This window comes from Neomonachus schauinslandi, chromosome 2 (genome assembly GCF_002201575.2).
Source record: "Neomonachus schauinslandi chromosome 2, ASM220157v2, whole genome shotgun sequence".
Classification (NCBI taxonomy): Eukaryota; Metazoa; Chordata; class Mammalia; order Carnivora; family Phocidae; genus Neomonachus; species Neomonachus schauinslandi.
In genome coordinates this window covers 2242839-2266746 of record NC_058404.1, presented here as the reverse complement: position 1 = coordinate 2266746, position 23908 = coordinate 2242839, and positions in this window count along the sequence as shown.

Genomic DNA, 23908 nt, shown 5'->3' with positions numbered 1-23908 from the left:
TTTGAGAGAGAGCGAGAGAGCACAAGCAGGGGGAGAGAGAGAGGGAGAAGCAGGCTCCCCGCTGAGCAAGGAACCCCGATGTGGGGCTCGATCCCAGGGCCCTGGGATCACGACCTGAGCCGAAGGCGGACGCCTCACGGACTGAGCCCCCCCCCCAGGTGCCCTGTGAACATCTTCAACATAGAAAGACAAGCTAGAAATGAACACTAGTGCTGAGACAGAGACAGAGGGATGGGGGCACGACTTTGGGAAACGTGATGGAAGCAGGCCTGTCTGAGGAGCTGACGTCTGAGCAGAGAACCAATGAAATGAGAGGCACAGGGACACCAGTGAAGGGAAAAGGGGATTCCAGGTGGAAGGAAGAGCAAGTGACAGGTGCAGAGCCATGAGCTGGCTTCGAAACAACTGGTAGCATTGCTTGGTGGCAGGGGCAGCCATGGCTGGAGGAGGAAAGGGTCCTCCCTGCAGGTGAACATGGATGGGGTTTTGCAGGCCCTGGAAAGGGTTGGAAAAAGGGCAAGTTTCAAAGGATAGCATCAAAGCAAGAGTTAAATTTTGCTTGTTAACACTGGGAAGTTGAGTAGGGAAATGGAGATGTTGGAGTTGAGTCTGGGTCTCGGAAGAGACGGAATGACTGAATCACACCGGGACAATGGCCAGACCACGTAGGACCATGGACCTCTGACCCACACCTGCTGCAGCAACCAGCCCCGAGGAGTCAGACCCCGGAGTGTGACTGCCAGCTTCCCTATATTTTCGCCCCTGCTGACAACTCAGGACCATCCAGAGAACGCCAGACACATTCCTGATCCAATGCAGAGGACACCCCTGTTCAGCATCCCCAGCCAACAGACTGCAGGAAGAACATGCTCCGCACTTTCCCTGTTTTCGCCAGAAAGCTCACCCCACCCCCTGCCTGCCTTTGAGTCTCTGCTGAGCCAAAGTGACTCCCTCACTGTAGCAAGCTCTGAAGAAATAGCCATGGTTTGTTCTAGTCTGGCTGCTCTTTGCTTGTTTCTATAGTTTTCTTGGAGTTTCCACCGATGGTCTGTCCACACTGCACCTTATGCCTCACGTCTCAGGAACTTTGGGATCTGGGCTGATGTGGTATTGGCACCGAGGATCAACTCTGCTCCTTTTGCATCAAGTCCTTGGATAGTCCTTCTCAGTTTGGGGCCAGTGCTTCTTTGAATTGGAACACAAGTGAGGCGTGGATGCAGAAGGAGGAGAGCCGTGGGCAGAGCCAGCACCTGGGGGCCTGCACACTAGTGTTTCTAGGTTGGGAGACAGAAAAGATCCAGCAAAGAGATGGATATGGATAAACCAATGAGGGTGGAGGAGACTGTTGGATTTGGCCCAGTGTAGGCAGGCGAGTAGACCCCATGGAGCCAGAAGGAAGAGTCTGGCCCCCCGCCCACATCCAACTGTGACTGACCTCTGCCTGGCAGGTCCTCCCACACCTGACTCCATGCAGGGCCAAGGCGTCACAGTCTAAGTGGAGAAGGACTGATTCCCCTGGGCCAGCCATGCTCAGAGTCATGCTCAGCGTCCTCACTGACCCCTGGGAGCTCACCACAGTGGTTAGAGAAGTGTCTTCTGGGAAGTTTCCTGGAGTCTAGAGAGGATGCCATGCATGAAGGATTTTGTGGAGACAAAGGATTATGTTAAGAGGGCATGTTGAGTGAGATGCTGCCATGGAGACAGAGAGACGGTACAGCAGACAGAGGAAAGGATGCAGGAGTCCACGGGCGAGTAGTGGGGAGAGGAATGCAGGCTATGAATGGACTTGGTCTTAGAACCCCCATCAGTCATCATTGCAACAGGTGAGAAAGAAGACGCCATCAGTTCTAGTTGGGATGACCAACCTGGTGGAAGTTGCTACCAGATGGGAAGAGCCCAGAAGAGAAGGAGGAGGAGAGGGCTCTGGATTGCTGGGATGCTGAGTTCAGAGACCCTTGGCTCTGAGTGTGAGTGCTGGCCCCCGAAGGCTGCATCACGGAGAATCGCTTTGGCTCTACGTCTCCAGCTGTCCATTTATCAAGTGTACCTCACGATAGCGCTCAGGAGGCAAACACAGCGCGTGGTACGGTGCCCAGAACACATCCCGAGCTCAGAGCGTGTGAGCCAGCAGCCGCTGTACTAACAATGCAGCCCATTCCGAGCCCTGGCTCAGAGGCAGGAGAGTTTGTTTGGGGTGGAGGAACAGAGACACAGATCTGGTTATCAGCCGTGTTAAGGACTCACCTGTGTGGTGTTCCGCAGGAGGCAAGCTGCGGTGTCAGAAATAGCGTGGCCCGGGAGCATCCACCACTGGTCGGTTCTGTGAATTTGGGGTTGAGTTCCCTTGACTTCGTATACGAGAGGCTGCACCGAAGTAACCCTGGGGGATTTTTCCTCCTTCAATCAGCGATCTAACCATAGCCGATGTAGAGATGTGCCAGGACAGATAGTAGCCTGTAACAAGTTCTTATTAAGTAAACACTTACGTAGCAGGAACATATTTTTGTGTCAACGTTAATAGGTATGAGTTCCATTGCTGGAACTTTCAGCAAATCTCTGCTCACAGGCCCCAGCGGCCTCGCTGGGAGGCTGGTGTGAGGGAGGGGTGAGGGGTTTCCCAGGATACGGTGATGGGCAGAGCCCAGCGGCTTCTCCAGACTGGTTACCTCGCCCGTGTTGCTCACTTCTACAGCCTCGGAACAACCATTACTCCATAATATTTTCGAATGAATGCACGAATCCACTGAGCACAAATCAGCAGTCTCAGACACTGAGAAGGTCAAATTGCAAGAGGTAAAAATCCCTTCTTCCAATGGTATGGTCAGTTCCGTCAGGAATTGTAACTATAAGAAAAAGAGTGAAATAATGCCAGGTGAAATGTCTTTCACACGATATAGATTTCCTTACATTTGAAGAGACCCTCCACACTTTTTACATTTTTACCAAATTTCCTTATATTTCCTTCATTTTTTTTTCCATTCCTAAATGTAAAAATGACTGGGTACAAATCACTTTGGAGTGACCCATCATATTGTACCATTTTACTTAATTTTGTGTATGTCTTCAGATCCCCACATGGCCATACATTCATACAAATTCAAGTAGGTCTTGTCACATTTCACAGTGGTAACTGTCACCCCACAAAACTTTTGGGTGAAACCATGCAGGGTGGTTTAAAGGGGAAACTTTGTGCTTGGCAAGCATACTATAAAAAATTGCACCTGAATCCAGTGTTTTTTAAAAAAAATAGAGATATAGAAGAAAATTTCTAGTTACTATAGCAACAAGGATAGTTTTTTGTTTTTTTTTACTATTTAGAGATCATACATATTAGAATTGAGTAAACATATTATATTTCCATTTTTGTATATCCAAATTAATAACAGTTTCCAGCTAAAATTTTTCTCCTTCCCTGTTTCTATCATGTGGGAGAAAATGAAACTAGTTTAAAAAATAATAAAATAAAATGAGTCCTTAAATTATCAAAAAAAAAAGAAGAAAGAAAAGCAAATGGGAAATAGCTTCCAGGTATTGTTTTCCTGGAAAACGTAGCCCATATTGTATAACAATGTCCCTGCAGTTTTATTCCCCTACACACATAGTGGAGGACATAAATGTTGTGAGTCCTCTCCAGCCCAGGGCTCTCTCCTGCCAAATTCTCATTCCTCAGTTCCAAAGAAAGGAAAACCCATGAGGCCAGATTTCCAGGACCCAGGGAAATGGGGTGCTGGAGGTGATGATGGAGCAGCAAGCAGGGCCCTTCTGAACATTTTGGCGAGAGAGGGCCCGGCAGCAAGAATACCTGAGGCTCAGAGATCCTCTGAGAGGTTGAGGGTCTCTTGCCTCAACCTCAAGATTAGATTAACAGACATTTTGAACTCAAAAGATGGTAAGGTAGATTAAATGAGACTAACATACACAAATCTGTCAACACCAGGCATGGGTTGCAGTCAGGGCTCCACAGAAGGTGATGAATGTGGCACTTCATTTTTGTAAAAGCCATCAGGGTTCCCCAGGCCAAATATTACCTCTGTACGAGGTCCTGCATTTCCCAATTAATACAATACACACCTTTACGAGGCTCATTTCTTCACAAGTTGAGGCAATATCATGAACGCCTCTCTGCAGTTGAGAAGATGCTCAGTGATGGCCAAGTAGCAGAATTAAATGTTCCAGTAGTCCAGCTGAACTTCGGGGAGGCAAGGAAGCAGGTATCTGGAGTAGGAAGCCTGCGGTGGGACCCATGGCCAGAGGGTTGTTAACTTGGTTTGGGGAAGACGGTCTCAGCAGACCCTCATTTTTTCCTGCGTGGTGTTAATACTTCTCCCAGGTCGAGCATCTGTCCTGATTGCTCATGTTACAGACTTGAAGTTACTCTTTTAAACTTCAAGCGCAAACAGAAAACTGTATGGGTCCCTTTTAGGGGGAGAAAAGACCCAACTATGATGTGTCTCAAAGCAAGTACTAATATATGTCTCCAGAAAGAAGTGAGCAATGCAGCAAACTTCAGGGGAGGAGGCATCATCCTGAGTGGAAGAAAGAGAGGACATCTGACCTGCACGCCGAGGAATGGGTAGGAGTGCTGAGTGCCACACATTGTGTCAAGAAGGATGTAGCAGGAAAGGAATAGATGTGGGAGCACACTGGCCAGGTTCCTGCTCCTTAGCTCTGTATGTGCCATCCCTGACTTGACAGCAGGTGCAAGGACCTTCACCGACATTACATACCCTGATAAAATGAACTTGGAAAAACCCTCCATAATGCAAATGTTATAATACCCCTACTGATTCATATGCCCATCTTTAAATTTTCTTATACCTACACATATCCTTTCCAATTGTTTAGATTGGGAAGAAAAGTTCAAAGAAGGAGCTATTGAAATAGTTCAGTAAGTGCACTCTTTACCTTTCACCAGATATATTTTGATATCACTTTGGAATATTTAGGGGAAGTTAGATATCATTTTACTGCAAGAAACTAGTGTGAGTGGACATGGGGTTACATGGTCCTGAAGCCAACATGTTCAAATCCGGTGCATAGTTATTTTGAGTTCCAGGATGCGCCAGGCAGTTATAATCCACACAAATTGAGATCTTTTCTTCACTGGTTTGCAAGCCGCCCAGATTTTGAACCCAAAGTACACTGGTTAGAAAACCGAACTTGAAACAAAATGCTGCCACTCCATATTAGAGATTTATTGTCTCTTATGTTTTTGCTTGGCTTTATCAAGGATCTGACAATTATTTCTTAAAAATTTGAGATATTTTTATAAAAGATAGAAAGAGAGTGTTGGAACTTCCACTGGACCAGCACCGGATGGCCGGCCCTGTTACCAACACGCATTTTCACTGAAGTTGAACGAACTTGGATGAATCACTCCAATTACTGTGCCTCAGTCCCAAAATATATAAAGGCAGAGTTTAGAATGAGCTTTCCGTATCTTAGGAATATATGTTTTTTGATATATTTTTAAAGGCATTTTCTTTTATCTGTAGTTTACCATAATTGACCATTACCTTCCAATGTTTAAGAACTACATAAGGCAGTCAGCATTTACGATCAGAAGAAACTGTAAGCTCTCAACATCAGTTAAAATAATATCCCCTGAAAATACGTCTCACAAGAACGTGAATTTTACTGAATAAGAAAAATGTTACTGCTAAGGTTTCACTTAGGGGGAAAAAAGACTGTATAAAATATAAATGTCATCTCAAATATATACCTGATGTTTAAAAACAGATCACATTCTGGATTAAGACAAGAGGGAGACGGATAAGATTCTGCTTAGAAGGGCTTCTACTCTGAAGGCCCATATGGGAGTTAGAAACAAGATATGTCATTAATTATGGACAACTTTAGCACATTCCAAACCACTCTATGGACTTTTATGTAATTGATCTTTGATCTGAGATTGTGATGGACACTGCTAACCTAAAAAAGAGCATTTTTTTCATAAAACAAGAATGGATGGCATCAAATTAGGTTATAACAAAAATATCTTTATTATTAAAATTAATGAATAGAAACAGATATATATTTGTGACGATCTCATATGCATGCACTTCACAGTCATTAACTCTAATTTGCAAAAGGACAGGGCAGAAATGTGCATAACATGGGAGGCCATACAATTTTTTCCCATCAATGAGAAAGTTGAGGTAGGCTGAGGAGGAGGAGGTGAATGCTCCCTGCAGGCATGTGACTGATAAAATCTAGTTCTAGGACTTGCTAATTTTTGATGCACATGAGATAATGTATGCCCTGGCAAAGCCTTCCACTAGCTATGATACATCATGATTTTAGCACCTGCAGTGCAGAAAATCCTGTCTGTCCATTTTCCATATTAAATCGTACTATCCAATGCATTAGGCAGAAAGTCTCTACTCTGGAATTCTAATCTCTGCATGAACTCATTGAATTTTCCTTTTTTGTACTTATTTTGATAGAGTCAAGATGGCTGGAAATTCTTTGCTACATAACCCCCCCACCACCCCAGGAAAAGAGGTCTAATTTTCCTCTCTTTGAGTTGAGGCCGGCCTTAATACTTTTTCTTCACCAATTGATTATGGGAGACAGTAGATCCTGGGACTCCCAAGGCTAGGTCCTATGCAGTCCCACACCGCCCCTGGCATCTGGGCATGCTTGCTGAGTGAAGCTAGGCTCTATGTAAGTTCACCTATCTGGAAGCTATGAGAAAGCACAAAGGACTCACATGGAGAGCCCAGGCACTAGATACGTGAGTGAAAACATCAATTTTTTAAGGAACTTTATTGAAATATAATTGATATACAAAGACTACAGATACTTACTGTATGCCATTCAATGAGATTGGATGTATGCAAAGACCCATGAAGCCATCACCACAATCAAAGTAATAGACACATCCATTACCTCTGAAAGTTTCCTTTGTTTCTTGGATTTGTTTTGATTTTTGTTGTTGTTGTTGCAAGAATGCTTAACATGAGATCTACCCTCGTAACAAAATGTTAGCATACAATACCTTGTTGTTATAGGCACTGTGTTGTAGAGCAGATCATGAATTTATTTATCTTGCAAAATTGAAACTTTATATCTATTGAACATCTCTTTTTTTTTTAAAGATTTATTTATTTATTTATTTATTTGAGAGAGAGAATGAGAGAGAGAGAGAGAGCACATGAGAGGGGGGAGGGTCAGAGGGAGAAGCAGACTCCCCGCTGAGCAGGGAGCCCGATGCAGGACTCGATCCAGGGACTCCAGGATCATGACCCGAGCCGAAGGCAGTCGCTTAACCAACTGAGCACCTAGGTGCCCTGAACATCACTTTTTTCTGCCCATCCCATGCCTGTAAGCACCTTTCTTCTCTCTGCTTCTACAAGTTTGACTATTTTAGATTCCACATATAAGGGAGGTCATGCAGTGTCCATCCTTCTGTCACTGCTTTATCTCAGCATAATGTCCTCCAGGTTATCCGTGTTGTCATAAATAGTAGAGTTCCCTTCTTTTTGTAAGGCTTAATAAGACTCTATTTTATGTATGAATCACATTTTCTTTCTCTACACATCTGTCCAGACATTTGGGTTGTTCACATACTTTGGCCATTGTGATTAATGAATGCTTCAGTGAACATGGGTGTACAGATATTTCTTTAAGATCCAGATTTCACTGGGCTCCTGGATGGCTCAGTCGGTTAAGCATCTGCCTTTGGCTCAAGTCATGATCGCAGGGTCCTGGGATCGAGTCCTGCATTGGGCTCCCTACTCAGTAGGGAGCCTGCTTCTCCCTTCGCCTCTGTGATCTCTCTCTCTCTGACAAATAAATAAATAAAATCTTCAAAAAAAGAAAAAGACCCAGATTTCATTTCCTGTGATATACAACCAGAAGTGGGACTGCTGGGTCAGATAGTATTCATATTTTTTAATTTTTTTGAGGAGCCTCCATACTGTTTGCCGTAGTAGCAACACCATTTTTAAAATTCCCACCATGAGTGCACAAACTAAACACCAGGAAATGCAAATCAAAACCACAAAAAAAAAAAACAAAAAACAAGAAGCAAACAAACCAAGCCATAAAGAAACCATTTTAGGTGTTCCAGACTCAACAGATGCAAACTGGAAATCAGCTAGCAGAGAGCCACCTGCCCTCTGTCCGGACCTGGAGCAGCATTCATGTTGTGTCCTGCCTACATTCCTGACCCACAAAATTGGGATCGTAATAATGATAAGGAAAATCTGTGTCCTGAGATGGCCCACCGAGCCAGTGAGAGAGTCCCAGTCCTTGCTCAGGGCTCTTCCAGGTTCTTCTCCCTGCCCCGCTTCGCACAGGCACCAAAAGTGCCAAGTATGCAGAAGTGAAAGTGTATAAATTGCCCCTTTTGTTTGTGCTCGGGGCTCAGAGCTTTGGAGACCACTCTCCTCTGAGCCCACCGGCATTAAATAAACCTCCCAGCCTCCAAGATCTCCGGGTGTCACTTGGTTTTTCCGTCGGGCGATCAAGTCCAGGTTCCGTAACAATAAAAGAGTTGTGATTTCATGTCACTGTGTCTTGGGGTGGCTCCAAAATAGATAAGCTGGACCCTGACCTTTAACCAGGTCCTTTCCCTCCCACGAGAGTGAATATTGACCTATCTCCCTGTTTACGGCAAGTCCCGATTTCTCAGCTATGACTTTTTTCCTTTCCATACACTTTACTAACCCCTGGTGTTCTACTGTGAGGTGGTCCTCTCAGTGCAGAGAGTCCTGCTAAAGACCACTAAAATATTCAGAGGAAATTACATTTACCGTCAGGGAAAAGTCACAATTTCTTTTCAGGTCACACAGCAAACTGTCAAAAGCCTGACAAAAGAGAAAGCAGCTCAATACCCAAAATGTATTTCGGATCACAGTTAATTAAAATGCATAAGTCTTCGGGCTATCTGGCGATTTTCTTAATCATATTAATTTGGTTTTTAAGAACTTAATTCCTTTTGCCTTTTCTTGAATTCCTACATGCTGTTTTCACCTAGGTAATCTCAACATATTAATTTTCTGTTTATGTTTGGTTACCAAATATTAACACAGTAACAAAAGCAGTGCTCTGAGCATAAGGAAAGAATGGGGCAGCCATGGCAAGCAGATCTTCATGGTATTTCTGGTGACCATAGGTATTTGCCTCAGATGGAACTATTGGAGAGGATATTTTGAAAGAAAATGAGAAAAAGGTTTAATTAGTAAGAATTATGTTGACTTACGTTGTCAGTGAAAAGTGTGTCATTTGTTTATACGAATGGGGATACTTTCATACAGTAGCTTAAAGACGGGAACTTTGATATAAATGCACACGTCTGTTGGGGGGAGGGGTCAGTTTTACAATAAACTAAATATATTGTCAATTTAAAGGAGCTTTTAAAATATTTTGGAACAGAATGGCAGTGAAATTTCTAACAGAAAAAAAACAAACCTCATCACTTAGGTGTAGCAAGTTTGCCATCTACTGATCAGTGGGATAGCTTTTTCTTATTTTAACGTAAAAGGGAATTCTGAATGTGGACCTGTCTGCATCTAAAATAGTAATATCAATATTTTAAAGCAAAACCATTTAATGAAAGGTTTTCAAAGCAAAACTATTGGAAGCAAAGCCTGGAGAGGAGACAGGTGTGTGAGGCTGCACCAGCCCCCAATCATTCCTGTCCGGTGGGGAGATGCAGGTACAAGTTCTTCGAGGAAAGACAGGATGATTTTGTATCTCAAAAGACGTACAAGCAGGTGTGCCGTTTGGTTCTCCCGACCTCCAGGGCATCCGGAAGCGGACTGGCACCCTTTATTTCCATCATCCCTCCCCTGCTAAACCTACCTGCATCCTCGAATCTCTTCACCTAGAGGCACTTGCTCTCAGGCAGTTGCAAAGGATATTTTAGATAGCTGTCTAGTATTACTATTTTGGAAGAGGTGCAAACCAGGCACTAAGAGGAAGTCTCACGTCCAAAAAGAAAGGCACAGACACAATTCCCGGACGAGTCAATGCATAACAACACTAGCTGGTGTGGTGGTAAGTTGCAGTTTTGCTCGGCTGCAAAAGCTGGAAGCAGAACCTAGATAGCACCCCTGCCTCCAAGTACATATTCTAAGTAGTAAACATTAGGGAAAACGATTTAAAGTCTACTTTCTTATTGTTTAATAAAACCAAAAATCGGTTATTTATTCATTTAATAAACCTTCCTCAGACATCGGAACACCTGATTGTCGTCACCGGACTGCCAGATATTGATGGGCGGGTATCACTGTCTCATTTCCTAGTTACACAAGTGGAGCGTGTGAAGATTCACATGACTGCCCAGAGTCAGGGGAAAACTCCTGATGTCCTAGTCACCCCAGAGCTTCGGCATCATCCATCCCGGCTCGATCGCACACAGCCCCATGCACCATAGGCTGGACTGCGCACCGGACTTTCAGGATTTATGTAACAACTTTAAAAAATTAGAAGCACAATGTCTGTGTCTCCAGAATTTGTCACAGTATAAGAGATTACTATATTTGGACATGAATTCAAAAGAAGAGCTGGTTGCCAAAAGTAAAAACTATAGCCGCTTTGCGTGCGCAGATCCGTCAGGGGTCCCTATTCTTTAGGTAAAACGAAAGCCTTTTATTTTACAATGAAATTTCAAATCAGCGGGCGCCAGTGTAAAAAACAAATGTTAATTTTTCTTTGAGAGTGACTAGATTTAATTTGCAAGTCTTACGATTATTCTAAAATCATTTTATTACTATACAGAATTGTTCCTAAGAAGAGAACAGGTACTTGAAAACAATACATTGGTTCTAAGTTTTAGAAGATATCTCGGAAATTACTATTTGTATAAATTATCTGTTGGTATCTTTCTTTGGTTTTGTCTACATCCTCCCTCTCTCATCCAGTGAACTGTTTTACTCAACATTTACTCATCATTCCAAAACACGCCGACTCTGGAGCATTGGGATAAAAGAACACCAAGAGAAAGCAATCGGTCATTTCCACAAAGGAGTCTGGGGAGAATAAACATACCGGGTGGGGCAGTAATGTCTTTAAGGGCTTTAAGGGCTGGGACAGTCTATCAGTTCTGTGGTTGCAAATTTAGCCATGTCATATTTTGGGTGCCAGACTTACTTTCACAAAGAGAAACAAATTTGATACTTTTAGGTATGTGCAGCAGATTCTGGAATCAAAATACCTCCTTTAGAAATCTCGTTCTGCCAAAAGCTAAATATGTGACTTTAAACAATATATATACGTGCTCTGCCTTTCATGTTCTCATCTGTAAAATGGGATGACAGTTATGCCTACCTCACGCGGTTGACAAAAGGCTTAGAGAGTGAATGTGAGAGGTGCTGAGAAGAGTGTCTGATTCAGAAACCAAGGGACTTGTTGTTTTATCACTATTATTATTATTATTATTATTATTAATTTGGGGTTTATCTCAATTATCCTCTCATCTTTTGTAGCCTGAATTTCATAGGGTTGCAGTAATTTGATTATTCCAATTGGTAGTTTCTTTTGGGCTGGGTAAAATCTAAAGCACTAGGCTATATATTTCACGGGACACATTAAGGGGATAATGTAGGTGGGTGAGAATCAAGCTGGGGTCAAGCCATCAGGCCGGGGCTCCTCCCATGCTCCTGGGAAGACCCGTTTCGTGAGTTCCCAAGGGGTGTGTACCCGCACAAATGCACAACCTTGCGAGGCTTGCGTGTACTTCTCCAACATCAACTTCCACGCCATCAGCTCGTTTTCAAATGCAAAAAAAAAAAAATGTGGTAATGGTGAATCTAACACACTCGGACACATCAGAACATTGCAGTGGGAAAGGACGACACAGACTGGTCCCAGCTCTGCCAGAAAAGAGGCGTGTGATCACTGACAGTTCAGCTACTCTTTCTGTGCCTCAGTTTCTTTATACAAAAACACAAGGATTGATTTGATGGTGTGGATTTGTTCCCAAACATAAAGCGATCGATATAGGCACATTTTATTTTAAAGATGAATTCATCATTCTAAAAAAAGTTCCTAACTTAAAATGTTCCAGTTTTTCTATCGTGGCAAGAAAAAAAAAGAAAGCATTGAAAAGTCCACTTTAAAACATGGATTCCATGCACATTGTCTCTTTCCCTCTCTTTGTATCTATGCATGTACGCAGCCAAACCCCGGCAACCAGCCAATGCCCGTAGGAGAGAGCAGTCCCTTCATAGTCTGAGGTGCTGCCCTCGTATCCCCAACCTAGTAATTAATGTGCTGAACAAATAAATATTAGAAGCTGTTAGTCCTCACTGGAAACATTTAACTTATTTTTAAAAAGTAGGCATTCTGTTTGCTTTTGCTCTTTTCTTCAGAAGTTTGTTTCTTTAAGCACACCGTGTTCTCCAAAGTTCCCAGAGAATAAAGCATTAACACACACAAAAAAAGTACATAGATTTCCACGGTAAATGATTGGACTTAGTAAAATCTCTCACTGTGTAAACGTGTAGGCCCTCGGGATGGAATAATGGAATCCACCGCAGGCTGGCATTTGTCTGCATTTTGTGTTATGATGATGATCTTCAGAGGATCACCACTTACTAGAATCTAATTTTTTCTCATAATCCCACCATTGCTTTTATCTCGTGTGAAAATTATATTGTGCAACTTCATCGGAAGAAACGAATCATAGTAGGAGCTGGTTCATCATAAAAATTAGGTCTCTCTCTCCCTCCCTCCCTTCCTTTCATCAGCTCAGGAGGTCAAAGCCATACATAAAGGCTTTTATCCACACAGGTAAATGGCTCTGCTTACACATAAGAGACGCTGTAAGGCCCCCAGCACCGCTGTCTTCTCCTGGGAAGTTATAGCTGGATGTGATTTCCTGCCTGTGCACAGCATGCGGAGGAGAAACAACCAGGCTCGGTCTTCTGTCTGATGGACAGAAAGTGTTCGAGCGAGACCCATGCAGAGAATGGCCATTCATGTCACCTGACAGTCGTGCTCCATCCACACCAGCTCAGAGTCTGAGTATACCGCTCCTGCGACTCCGGCTCGGAGATTTCCTGGAAAAGGTCCCCGCGTGGTCTCTGAAGATGCAGGGGCATCCCTGAGCACCATGCCCTCCCGCCGGGTGGAGTTGCCCCTCTGTGGGATGCCTCTTTCCCTTCCCTGCCCGCTGTCTAGGCAGGCCGATGGTGAGGATGGTAGGGATGACGGCGAGGATGATGAGGAGTTCTGACTTGTAGGGTGTCTTGGTATATTCTCCATTTAGGCCCCAAATGGGTTGTATTTGCTACAAGTATCTTCTGCCCTGCCCTTACCTTTTTTTTTTTTTTTTTTTTTTACTTCTTGAATGGTGTCTTTTGATCAAGAGAAGTTATGAATTGTCATATTATCCCATCAGTCTTTCCCTTTAGGGCCAGATAGAGTGCTGACTAGTACTCAAAACAGAAGGCATCTGTTGCCTGATGTTGATAGTTTCAGAGTAAGACCATAGACTGAGGGTGCCTGAGAACAGCTCTAGTCTGATTTCCCCCAAAGTGCGGGCAGAGAGGAGAGCGCGGGCCACCAGCTGGAGAGTTGGCAGGTGCCAAGCAGGGGCGGGAAGGCCCGCAGAACATGGCCAGGCCTGGAGTCACTGATCGGAGCCTGAGTGCAGAGGGTCAGCATGGTGCTCGGGCCTGAGCGCCCGGGACAGGAAAACAGCCTTCTCTGGGCAGAACACCCACCTGAAACCGGGCTCCGACCCGTCCTGTGCTGGCTCGCTGGGCGTGTCCCGCCCTCCCCTGAGCCTCCCTTTCTTGGAGTAGAGAATACAGGGGGTGACAATGAGCAAAGTCGATGATTCTCCCTCCCCATCTTTCCCAGCACATGCTACATAACCCCACCGTGCCCAGGGGGGTGGGCAGAGGTGTGCAGAGACCAAGTGGAGGATGGAAGCAACTTGTAAATATCAGAAAAGAATAGAAAGGAACATAATAGAAACGGAAATAAAATTGACAGTTTATTGAAGTACTTCTTCAGGTTAGGAATTCCTCCCTTGAGCGACTGTGCCATGACAACAACATCTTCATAATATAAGAGGCATGCCAGTGCCCACCACGGTCCTGTAGGGAGGGTCGCAGCCCGCCTGACCAAGGCCGAGCCGAGGTGCCCGCCGGCCGCCCCAGCGCCCAGGGCCAGGGCCAGGGCTGGTTTCCTGGCTTGGAATTCCATGCTGCTTCCAATGTCAGAAAAATGGACAGAAAATTAAAAATCCACTATTCGACGTATTTTAATTCGGGACATGAAGACCGACTGAATCTTCCAGAATCATGATTTTAAATGAAATAACTGAAAAACCCCCAGTGTTTCAGTGAGTTTCAGGAGAGTGGAAATGAGGTTTCAGGTGAGGAGAAGCAGCTCCCCGTCCAATTCCTCCCTAGAGATGCAGGCATTCCAGCATCTGGGTGAGTTGGTTCCTCCCCAGTCCCTTCCTGAGGACCAGCTAGCAGTCAGGGATCTGCTGGCTAATTAGTGGTGCAAACACAAGGCGTTCTGACGGTAATGCCTTCAGGTTTGTGATGCAGTAGAAACCTTGGAGTCCAAGCCTGTCCAGGAGCTCACCTCTGCCTGTTCACAGCTGCCTCTCCACATGCTTTTTCTCTTGCCAAATTCAGTTTTCATCATGTATGCTCTGAGTTATTCAACCGTGATATTTTTGCTCCAACTCCCTCCTGTAGAAACTTGCCTCTTCCATGCGCGCCTGTTTAAGTGCGTCCCTCCCTAATATCTCGTTCAAAATTTAGCCCCTGCTTTGCATTTCATGGTATCCCAGCCATCCCTGCAGCCACTTCACCTGACAACCGACTCAGGTTCAGTGCTATGGCCCGTTATGTGGCACTTGGCTGAGGGTTGAAGTCCCTGGAAACAGAGACGAGGCAGAGTTTGCCTCACGTGCTAATTTTGAGGCATCATCCCCTTGAAAGAGGGAAGAGAGGCAGAGCTGGTTGAAGAAAGCCATGGTCAACCCAACCAGGGCTCTGCAGAGAACAGTGGTTCAGCGTGCTCCAGGCTGGGACCCAGCTCCGTGGTGGGGGAGTCCAACTGGGAGCCCACCTTATTACCTTCTTCCTCAGACCACTGCTGGTACACTGTGCCACAGATCTGTTCTCCGGAATCAGACAGTGGGAGGGGGGCACACGAGCATCTCTCACTGGAGGCAGCAGGAGGGAGGAGACTGGGCAGAGGGAGAAGGTGAACAGAAGCCAGATGTAGACTGCTAACCCAGTGGGCCCCTGTGGGGATGATCCTGCCCACCACCTCGCCCACCCGGACCAAGATGGTAGGCCGGGATGCCCCCACCATGCCCAGTCCCATATGCTGGACTTGGGACAAAACAAATCTCTAAAGATGAGCCCAAGGGGGGCCTGGGTGGCTCAGTTGTTAGGCGTCTGCCTTCGGCTCAGGTCATGGTCCCAGGGTCCTGGGATCGAGCCCCGCATCGGGCTCCCTGCTCAGCAGGAAGCCTGCTTCTCCCTCTCCCACTCCCCCTGCTTGTGTTCCCTCTCTTGTTGTGTCTCTCTGTCAAATAGATAAATAAAATCTTTTAAAAAAAAATAAAAATAAAGACAAGCCCAACCCTGAAGAAGCTGAGAGCTGGGGTCTTTCTGCTGAACACAATCCTCCATCAGGGCCACCAGTGTTCCCTTGGAACAGGGATCTGGGCAGCCTATCTTCATGTCTGGTGCATACACAGATGGCATTTCTCACACACTTAAATGTGTCTTAGTTTGACTAAGTTCTTTGAGGAAAGCAGCAACATCTAATATGTCTTCTTATCTCAAGAGAATTTAATGCAGTGGCTTGCATGTAACAAAGTCTTCGTGGGGTTAGTTTTTGCCGTGTGTGTAGTATGTACTAGGAGGCTTTTATACCCATGATCTTATTTAATCCTCATGCAATCCTAACTAGGAGGTGGTATTATCCCCCCCAATATCACAGGTGAGGATTGGGAATCCCAAGGTTTTGCATGGCGGGTTCCCATGTCCTAATAAGGAAGCCATTGGGTGGTGGAGCTGGTTTTGAGTTGAAGTAAGTCTGACGTCAAAGCACATGTTCTTAAATCCTATATTGCACTTGCCTCTTCTACATATAATAACTCATCATATTATCATTGTATGAATGAGTTTGGAATATAGAAAAGATGCTGTTTTTATTCAAAATTGATGGTGATATAAAACTAAGGTAAATATCCCAAAATTATTTACTCTTATAATCTTGTCAGTATCATCCAAGATTTTTCCAAATCCCCATATGTATCTTAGAGTCTCTTCAAATTGAGCACATGTGGAAACACGTAGATAGAGTTAAGATTGAAAGTATGATAATGACCTATATACATGACATCCGAGATCTTGGGAGTGTGAAATATTGAAGTCAAATATAATGAGCATTATGTTGAGAAGAAACATGTCTTTTCTATATTAAAGATCTTCTAATGAGTACCCAGTGACAAATAACTCACACTGAAAGATACTTCACTTTGAATTATGCCAACCACCTCAAGTAAATAAGGAAAAAGTTGATATATCTGATTATAAATCCAGCAAGAGCATATGTTTTCATTATATATGGTGAAAATATGTGAAAGGAAACAGCAGATATTTTTCCATACGAGTCAGTCACTCAGACAAAATATTAGTTACTCAACTTCTTCAGAAGTTGAGTAAATATTAATTACTATTATATATTACTATAAATATTATTAAGTAAATATTAGTTACTCAACTTAGCCAAGACAAAGTTGCTCACTTTCAGAGGCAGAAAGGACTTTTGAAAGTTGAGGCTTAATTATTGAAACCACATAAACAATTACAATTGAGATACACCTATATTTTTTAAGTAAGGTTGTATTACTTCATTAGATTTTATTTAAAGTGGTTTTATAGACGTTTTTCTTATTAAAAAATTGAACACTCAAAAGTAGGAGTTAATATGTTGAATTCCATATGCCCATTATTTAGATTAAATAATTATCAACGCATGCCCAATTTTATTTCATTTGCAACCCTATCCATTTTTGCCTCCCCCTCTCCCCTAGATCACTCCCTGGAGTAAATGTCAAACATTATGTAGTTTCATCTACATGAAATTCAGTATGCACATCTAAAATATAAAAATCATGTTAAAGACAAACACAGCAATATTATTCTATCTAAATATAACAGTATCTCCTTATTATCATTAAATATCCAATCGATTTTCCAATATCTCTATTGGATCATAATTTTCTAATGGTGAACTTACTTCTATCTAGGGCAAAATCGGGTATATGCAGCATAATCATTGATATTTCTCTTTTAATATATAGGTCAGTTACCTCCTTGGCACTTTGATTTCGGAAAATATCTTTTCATCTAGATTTGTAGATTGGATTCCTTTGGCACTGTTGACTCTACTTCTCCATTCTCATTATTTCCTCTAAAATGTTAGCTAAATCTGGAAGCCTGATGAATTTCCATTATTTTGGCATGACTACTTCATAGGTGGTGGGGCCTCAGAGTCCTCATAATATCTGGTTGTCATATTTTGAGTTTTATCAGTCATTTATATTACCTAGATCCCTTATTTCAAAAAGTATTGCAAAAGAGTAATACTCTAATTTGTAATTTCTTTTTAAAAATTTCTTAGCTGAATAGTTCTCTAGAGAAACTTCTTCCCGTCTTTAGCAGGTTGAGTCATGCCCCCCCCAAAAATGTGGGTCCATATCTTGACCCCTGGAAACTGTGAATGTCACCTTATTGGAAAAAGAGACTTTGCAGATGAGCGTAAGTTAAGGGTCTTGAGATGACATCATCTTGGATTATCGGAGTGAACCTTACATCCAATGACAAATGACTTTCTAAGAGGCACACAGAGGAAACTCAGAGGGGGAAGGGCCACGGGAACACTAAGGCAGAGACTGAGTAATGTGACCATTAGCTGAGGGACACCTGCGGCCATCAGAAGCTGGAAGAGGCAAGGAAGGATCTTCTGCCTGTGCCTTCAGAGAGAGCATGGCCCAGCCAACAGACACCTTGGTTTTGAACTTCTGCCCTCTAGAACTATGAGACAATAAATTTATGTTGTTTTAAGCCACCCAGTTTGTGACACTTTGTTAGAGCTTCCCTAGGACACTAATCCCATCGTTTGGTTAAACTGAGCCTCCAGGTGTATAGGGAAATTATGATAAATGTTTGATGTTCTACATAATATTTAAAAGAATAATAGATATAATAAAATAGGGCCCCTGGGTGGCTCAGTCGGTTAAGCATCCGCCTTTGCCTCAGGTCATGATCTCAGGGTCCTGGAATCGAGTCCCACATCGGGCTCCCTGCTCCACAGGGAGTCTGCTTCTCCCTCTGCCTTTGCTTCTCTCTCTCTCTCTCTCTGTGTCTCATGAATAAATAAATAAAATCTTTAAAAGAAAAAAAAAGAATAAATTAGATTCCCAGTGTCATCTAGAGGTAATAAACTGGGGTTTTCTTTCCTTTCTTTTTTGGGGGGGCAATGAACTTAAGCCCATGATTTAAACATATTTAATGTGTGTCGATCCTTTGATGTTATGATCCTTATTGGTTCTCAAATGATCCCTTCTGTGATGACTGTGAGTCCCAGGTAGTGTCTTCTGAATCCTTTTGACAAGTCTCTGGTATCTTTGATAGCTTCCTTGCCTCCTGATGAGACGTTCTAGGCTCATCTTATGCACTTCCTCCCCCAGATGTGGAATCAGCTATTTCTCCCCCAATATGTCTGGGTATTTAGTGAAATTTCACTAATGTCAACATGGTGAAACTAAAACAATCTGTTAATTTTAAATACAAAGTCATTTTAACCAACTAATGTGCCCTAAATCTATGCATAGCCCATCTTTGTCCTCACCCCATTCTTAAATTCACCTCATCCTTACCATGAGATAAGTTGAAGCGCTCAGCTATGAGGTGAGGGAGTGGATTCCACATGCGAATTTGTAATAAAGATGAAAGTTGAACATTGTAATAGATTGCGGTAGAGGCAACATAAAGATGATTGTGTTGACAAATCAGCATCATAAACAAAATATATGAGAACACTAACAGTCTTTGAACTAGACAAACTGAAATAAGACTGTAGTAGAATGAAAGTAATGGGAATGACAAAAGGCTAAAAGAACAAAGGAAGTTGTGAATGTAAAAATGTGTGCGATGCAGCTGAGGTGCTCTATCATAGACCCCATGGCCACACCAACACACACCAATCTCTAAAGTGAACGAACCATGAGTCATGATTTTTTTAAAAATTATTAACTAAACTAGAGTTCCCCAAATTCTTCTTTTTCCATTAATGTCCCCTTTCTGCCAGGATCCATCTGGGATGCCATATTACATTCGGTCTTCATGTCTTCTCTATGTTCTCTGGACTGAGTTTCTTGGTTCCTCCTTGTATTTCATGCCCATGAGAGTTTTGAGGAGTACTGACTGGTCAAGTGTTTTGTAGAATCCCTCAATTTGGGGTTTCTCTGATTTTTTTTCATGATTAGACTGAAGTTACTGGTTGGTTTTTGTATTTTGAAAGAATTCCACAGACGTGAAATGTCCTTCTCATCCCGTCACATCTGGATGCAGGAGAGTCACATGGTAGCTCCTTTGATGCTGACCTTCACTGCTTGGCCACAGTGGTGTCTGCCGGCCGCCCTCTCACGAGCTCCTCAGGACAGACCCGCCGGCCCTTGAGGGAGGGCGTGGTATCTAGACATCCTATTTCCAATTATTCAGTGAGGCAGATTGTATCTTTTCTCTTCCACATATTGATATATTTTTAATCAGTGTGGATTCGTGTCTATTTGGTTTCTATATTGGGCTTTAATAGAATATGATGTTACTGTTATTGTGCAAATGGTCCCATTCGTCACTGGGAGGTCTCTCGAATTAGCTCCTGTGTCCCTTTGACACGTGTCCCTGCACCCTTCTGTTTCTGGAGCACCTCCGTATGTTCTGATACTGCAAGATGCTCCATGTTTGTCTTTTATTTTCCCCACCCTAGTGCCTTTCTCAAGGAGGCCTGGCTCCCTCTTTGGTATTCAGACACCAGGATCCAGGAGCGGGGCATGGGCATTGCAACAGGGGTGTCATTCTTCCAGGCCCTCTCTTGCCTTAGGTCACTCAATGTATCTGTAGTCAGCATGCATTCCACCCCATGTATACATACATACCTACAATTATATGTATATACGTAATTTGTAACACATATAATGTATATCTTCATGTATATATTCAATCCCATGTACACACACACACACGTCTATAATTGTTTCTGTATCCATCCAGCGCCTGTATGTGCGTCTGCTGAGCAGGAGTTTATACCGATGACTCTTGACTCTGCTCTGGGACCTCAGGGCTGAGTTTTGCCTCCTTCCCACCTATCTGTAACCTCCCTCTCCGGCAGCAGTGACAAACCTGACTCCATCTTTTACTTTTTTGTTAAATCCCAGTAAATTGATAAAGAGCTAATGACTTTTTAAAGTATGTGTGTGAAAAAAAAAAAATATATGTGTGTGTGTTGATTACATTATACCTTATTTAATGATCATTAGTTTATTTGTATTTTATAGGTATCTTCTTGAATCAATTTGGGTAATTATACTTTTCTAGAATATTAACTACCATATACGTTTTCACATTTATTTGCAAACTTATATATTATATATGTATATAAACAGAAATTGCAAAGACAATAGCCTATAAAATGTAATTATTCAGATTTGGTAACATAATATCTAAATAAACTCATAATTTAATCACACCTAAAGGGGGTTAAAACCTCAGACACCTACATTCACCTGTCACTGCCTAGAGTTTTATATTACCATGGACAAAATTAGCATAGAATTAGCAGTTAAAACAATGCCTGCTTATCAGCTCACTGTTCTCTAGCTCAAAAGCCTCAGGGTTCTTCCGTGGGGAGAGGACCACAGGCCCAATCCAAGGTCTGAGCCTGGCTGGGCCCTTACCCGGAAGCTGTGGCATGGGACCCATGTCAACGCTCCTTCACACTGAAGGCAGTAACCAGTTCTTCCACATGTGGGTCTGAGGTTCCCATTCCTAGCTGACTCCAGCTGGGGCCACTCCGGGCTCCCGGGGGCAGCCCACCTTCCTTGTCACAAGCTCACTCCATCATCAACCTAAAGGGCATGTTGAGTGTCCCACACACCTCAAGTCTTTCTTCCTTCGTCTTCCTCCATCAGCTTGAAGAAATGCCCTGTTTTTAAAGGGCTTCCCTGAATGGGTCGGGACCACTTGAGTAATCTCCACATATTAGGGCCCACTGATTCAGGCCTCTGATTCTATCTGCAAAATCCCTTCACATGAGTACTTAGGATGATGTCTGATTGAATAATCAGAGGGCAGGATTCCCTGAAAAAAAGGAGAGAGAGAGAGAGACCCAGAGGGACAGAAAGAGAGAGAGCATTTTTATGGTGTTGTTCTGTGAGGTTTCTGTTTTTTCTTTAAGCAAGCTATTTTTCCAAATTTCAAGGAATAGATATTAAAAAAAGAAATGTTCTCTAATCATTTTTTGAGATAATTATAACCTTGATAGCAAATTGGACAAGCAAAAAACAGTGAAGGAAATTATAGGCACTTTCGTTAAGGATGTATGCTCAGATAGAATATAAGTGATGTGAATTCAATAGCTATTTAAAAATACACCATGAACAGGTAGGGTTTATATCAAGGATGCAGGAATTATTCAACATCAGAGGACCTGTCAACATAATTCACCACATAATTTATTGAGTGATAATAGCCATATGATCATTTCTCTAAAAGCAAAATAACATTCAATATATCCAGTAGGCAGTCATGATAATAAAAAAAAAAAAAATCAGACTAAGAATGCAAAGGAACCTTTTCTACCTGATAGAGGAAATCAACAAAAATATTAAATTTAGGAAGGAACCAGGAGATCACTATCCATATACCTCCTCAGCATGGAATGAGAAGTCCTTATTAGTGCACTGATGGGAGTGGGGAAGGGCTTAAGGATTGGCAAGGAAATGGCAATGTTAATATAATTTACAAAAATATTTGATTGCATATACAGTAAGTATGAGAAAATCTCCGTATCGAAAGATTTGTGTATTCTTATTCTGCTGGTATATGACAGTCAGCGGAGCTATGAATATGTATTTCTCCGTGGATGTATATGCTTATTATTTTCTTTTTCATGGTACATGTTCATCTAGTATAACTTCCAACTAGGATAAAGACAGACTATCAGTTTTAGCAGGAAATAATGTATCCGAGGAACTATGAATGTTGCTCATAGCTCTGAAAACTGAGGAATACTTCCAAAAGCTGGAACCATAATTAGTGCCAGGGGTTCTGTGCAACAACCATGTGGAGAGCCTACTAAACAGAATCACTTACCGGGATGCAGAGTCTTTATAAGATCCTACTAATTAAATCAAAATGCAAATTCATGTCATGAACGGAACGGTTCTTTATGGAGGCATCATGTTACTAGGCTTCAGTGACTGTAGAGGGTCCAGAACAAGACTTGGAACTGAGAGGGTGGAGAGGAGAAGCGTGCACGTCCATCCTGCCTGGGAACCGGAGGGCTCACAAAGCCATCATTACCGCAGGGAACCACCCGATGGAGACAGGACCTCACCACTGTGAGATCAGAGTGGTGTCTGGGATCTCAGAATGACTTTCGGAGTAGGTGGTTGACGGTATTTGGGATGACAAGGGAAATGTCCTTCTGGAAGAGTTTACTTTGATGGTAGTAGCTTGGTTCCTTATCACGGACACTGCTTGGACTTTGATTATTTGATAAAAGTACATTAAACCAAGACACAGCATTTCACACCAACGATAACCAAACTGAAAATACTACAGAAAAAAAAAAAAAAACAGTCAATATTAGCAAGACAGTAATAAAAGCTCAGAAATAAATCAGACGGTGCTAGGACCTTTATGGACAAAATTGTAAAAGTATATTCTAAAGACATATAAATCAATATTAATAAACGAGATTTCAAAACCAGTACGATAGACATTCTAACACAGTTGTTACATTAAATCAATCCAAGTCCAGTTTGCGATGAGGGGGTTTAGGGACTTTGAGCAGAGTTTGTTCTAAAATACATATAGAAATCTGAAGAACCAAATAGAGCCAGGCAATTTCATAACAGCAGCCTACGTGTGGGAAGGTAGACTTAACCAGGGGTCAAGTGTCATTATTTAGCCGTAAGCAATTGAAACAAAAAAGTGGACACAGCAGCCCGGGCTCAGTCCTCCCTCTGCTACTTAGCAGCTCTAGGACCTTTAGCTGCTGGGCCACAGTTCTCAACTGTACACGCCTCAGTCTCCCATCTACGCATGAATTACAATGCACTACAGCCTAGAGCACTGGGAAGTAACAGGAGCTAACATACACATGGGTGCATAGTTGGGACTTGTTACCGGTTTTATTACCTGTATAGAGTTTTGAAAAAATTACTTAAACTCCATAGGCCTCAGTTTCCTCTTGTAACTGAATAACAATGCCATCATTAATCTATTCACTTTTTTTCCAGTTTTATTGAGAAATATTTGACCTCCACCCTGTATATGATTAAGACGTATAAAGCAAGAAGGTGGATTTCCATGTGTTGTGAAATGATCACCACACGAGCTTTAGTCAGCCTCAATCATCTCATAGAAATACAATAAAAAGAAGAGAAAAAAATTTCTCCTTGGATGAGAGCGCTCATGATCTACTACTCTCTTATTACCCTTCCTATGTACCCCTGGCTGGTACCAGCTTCAGCTGTCTTGCTGTGCGTCGTCCCCAGGACTTTATCTTAGGCTGGAGGTTTGTGTGTTTTGTAAACAAAAGAAAGAAAGAAAGAAGAAAGAAAGAAAGAAAGAAAGAAAGAAAGAAAGAAAGAAAGAAAGAAAGAAAGAAAGAAAGAAAGAAA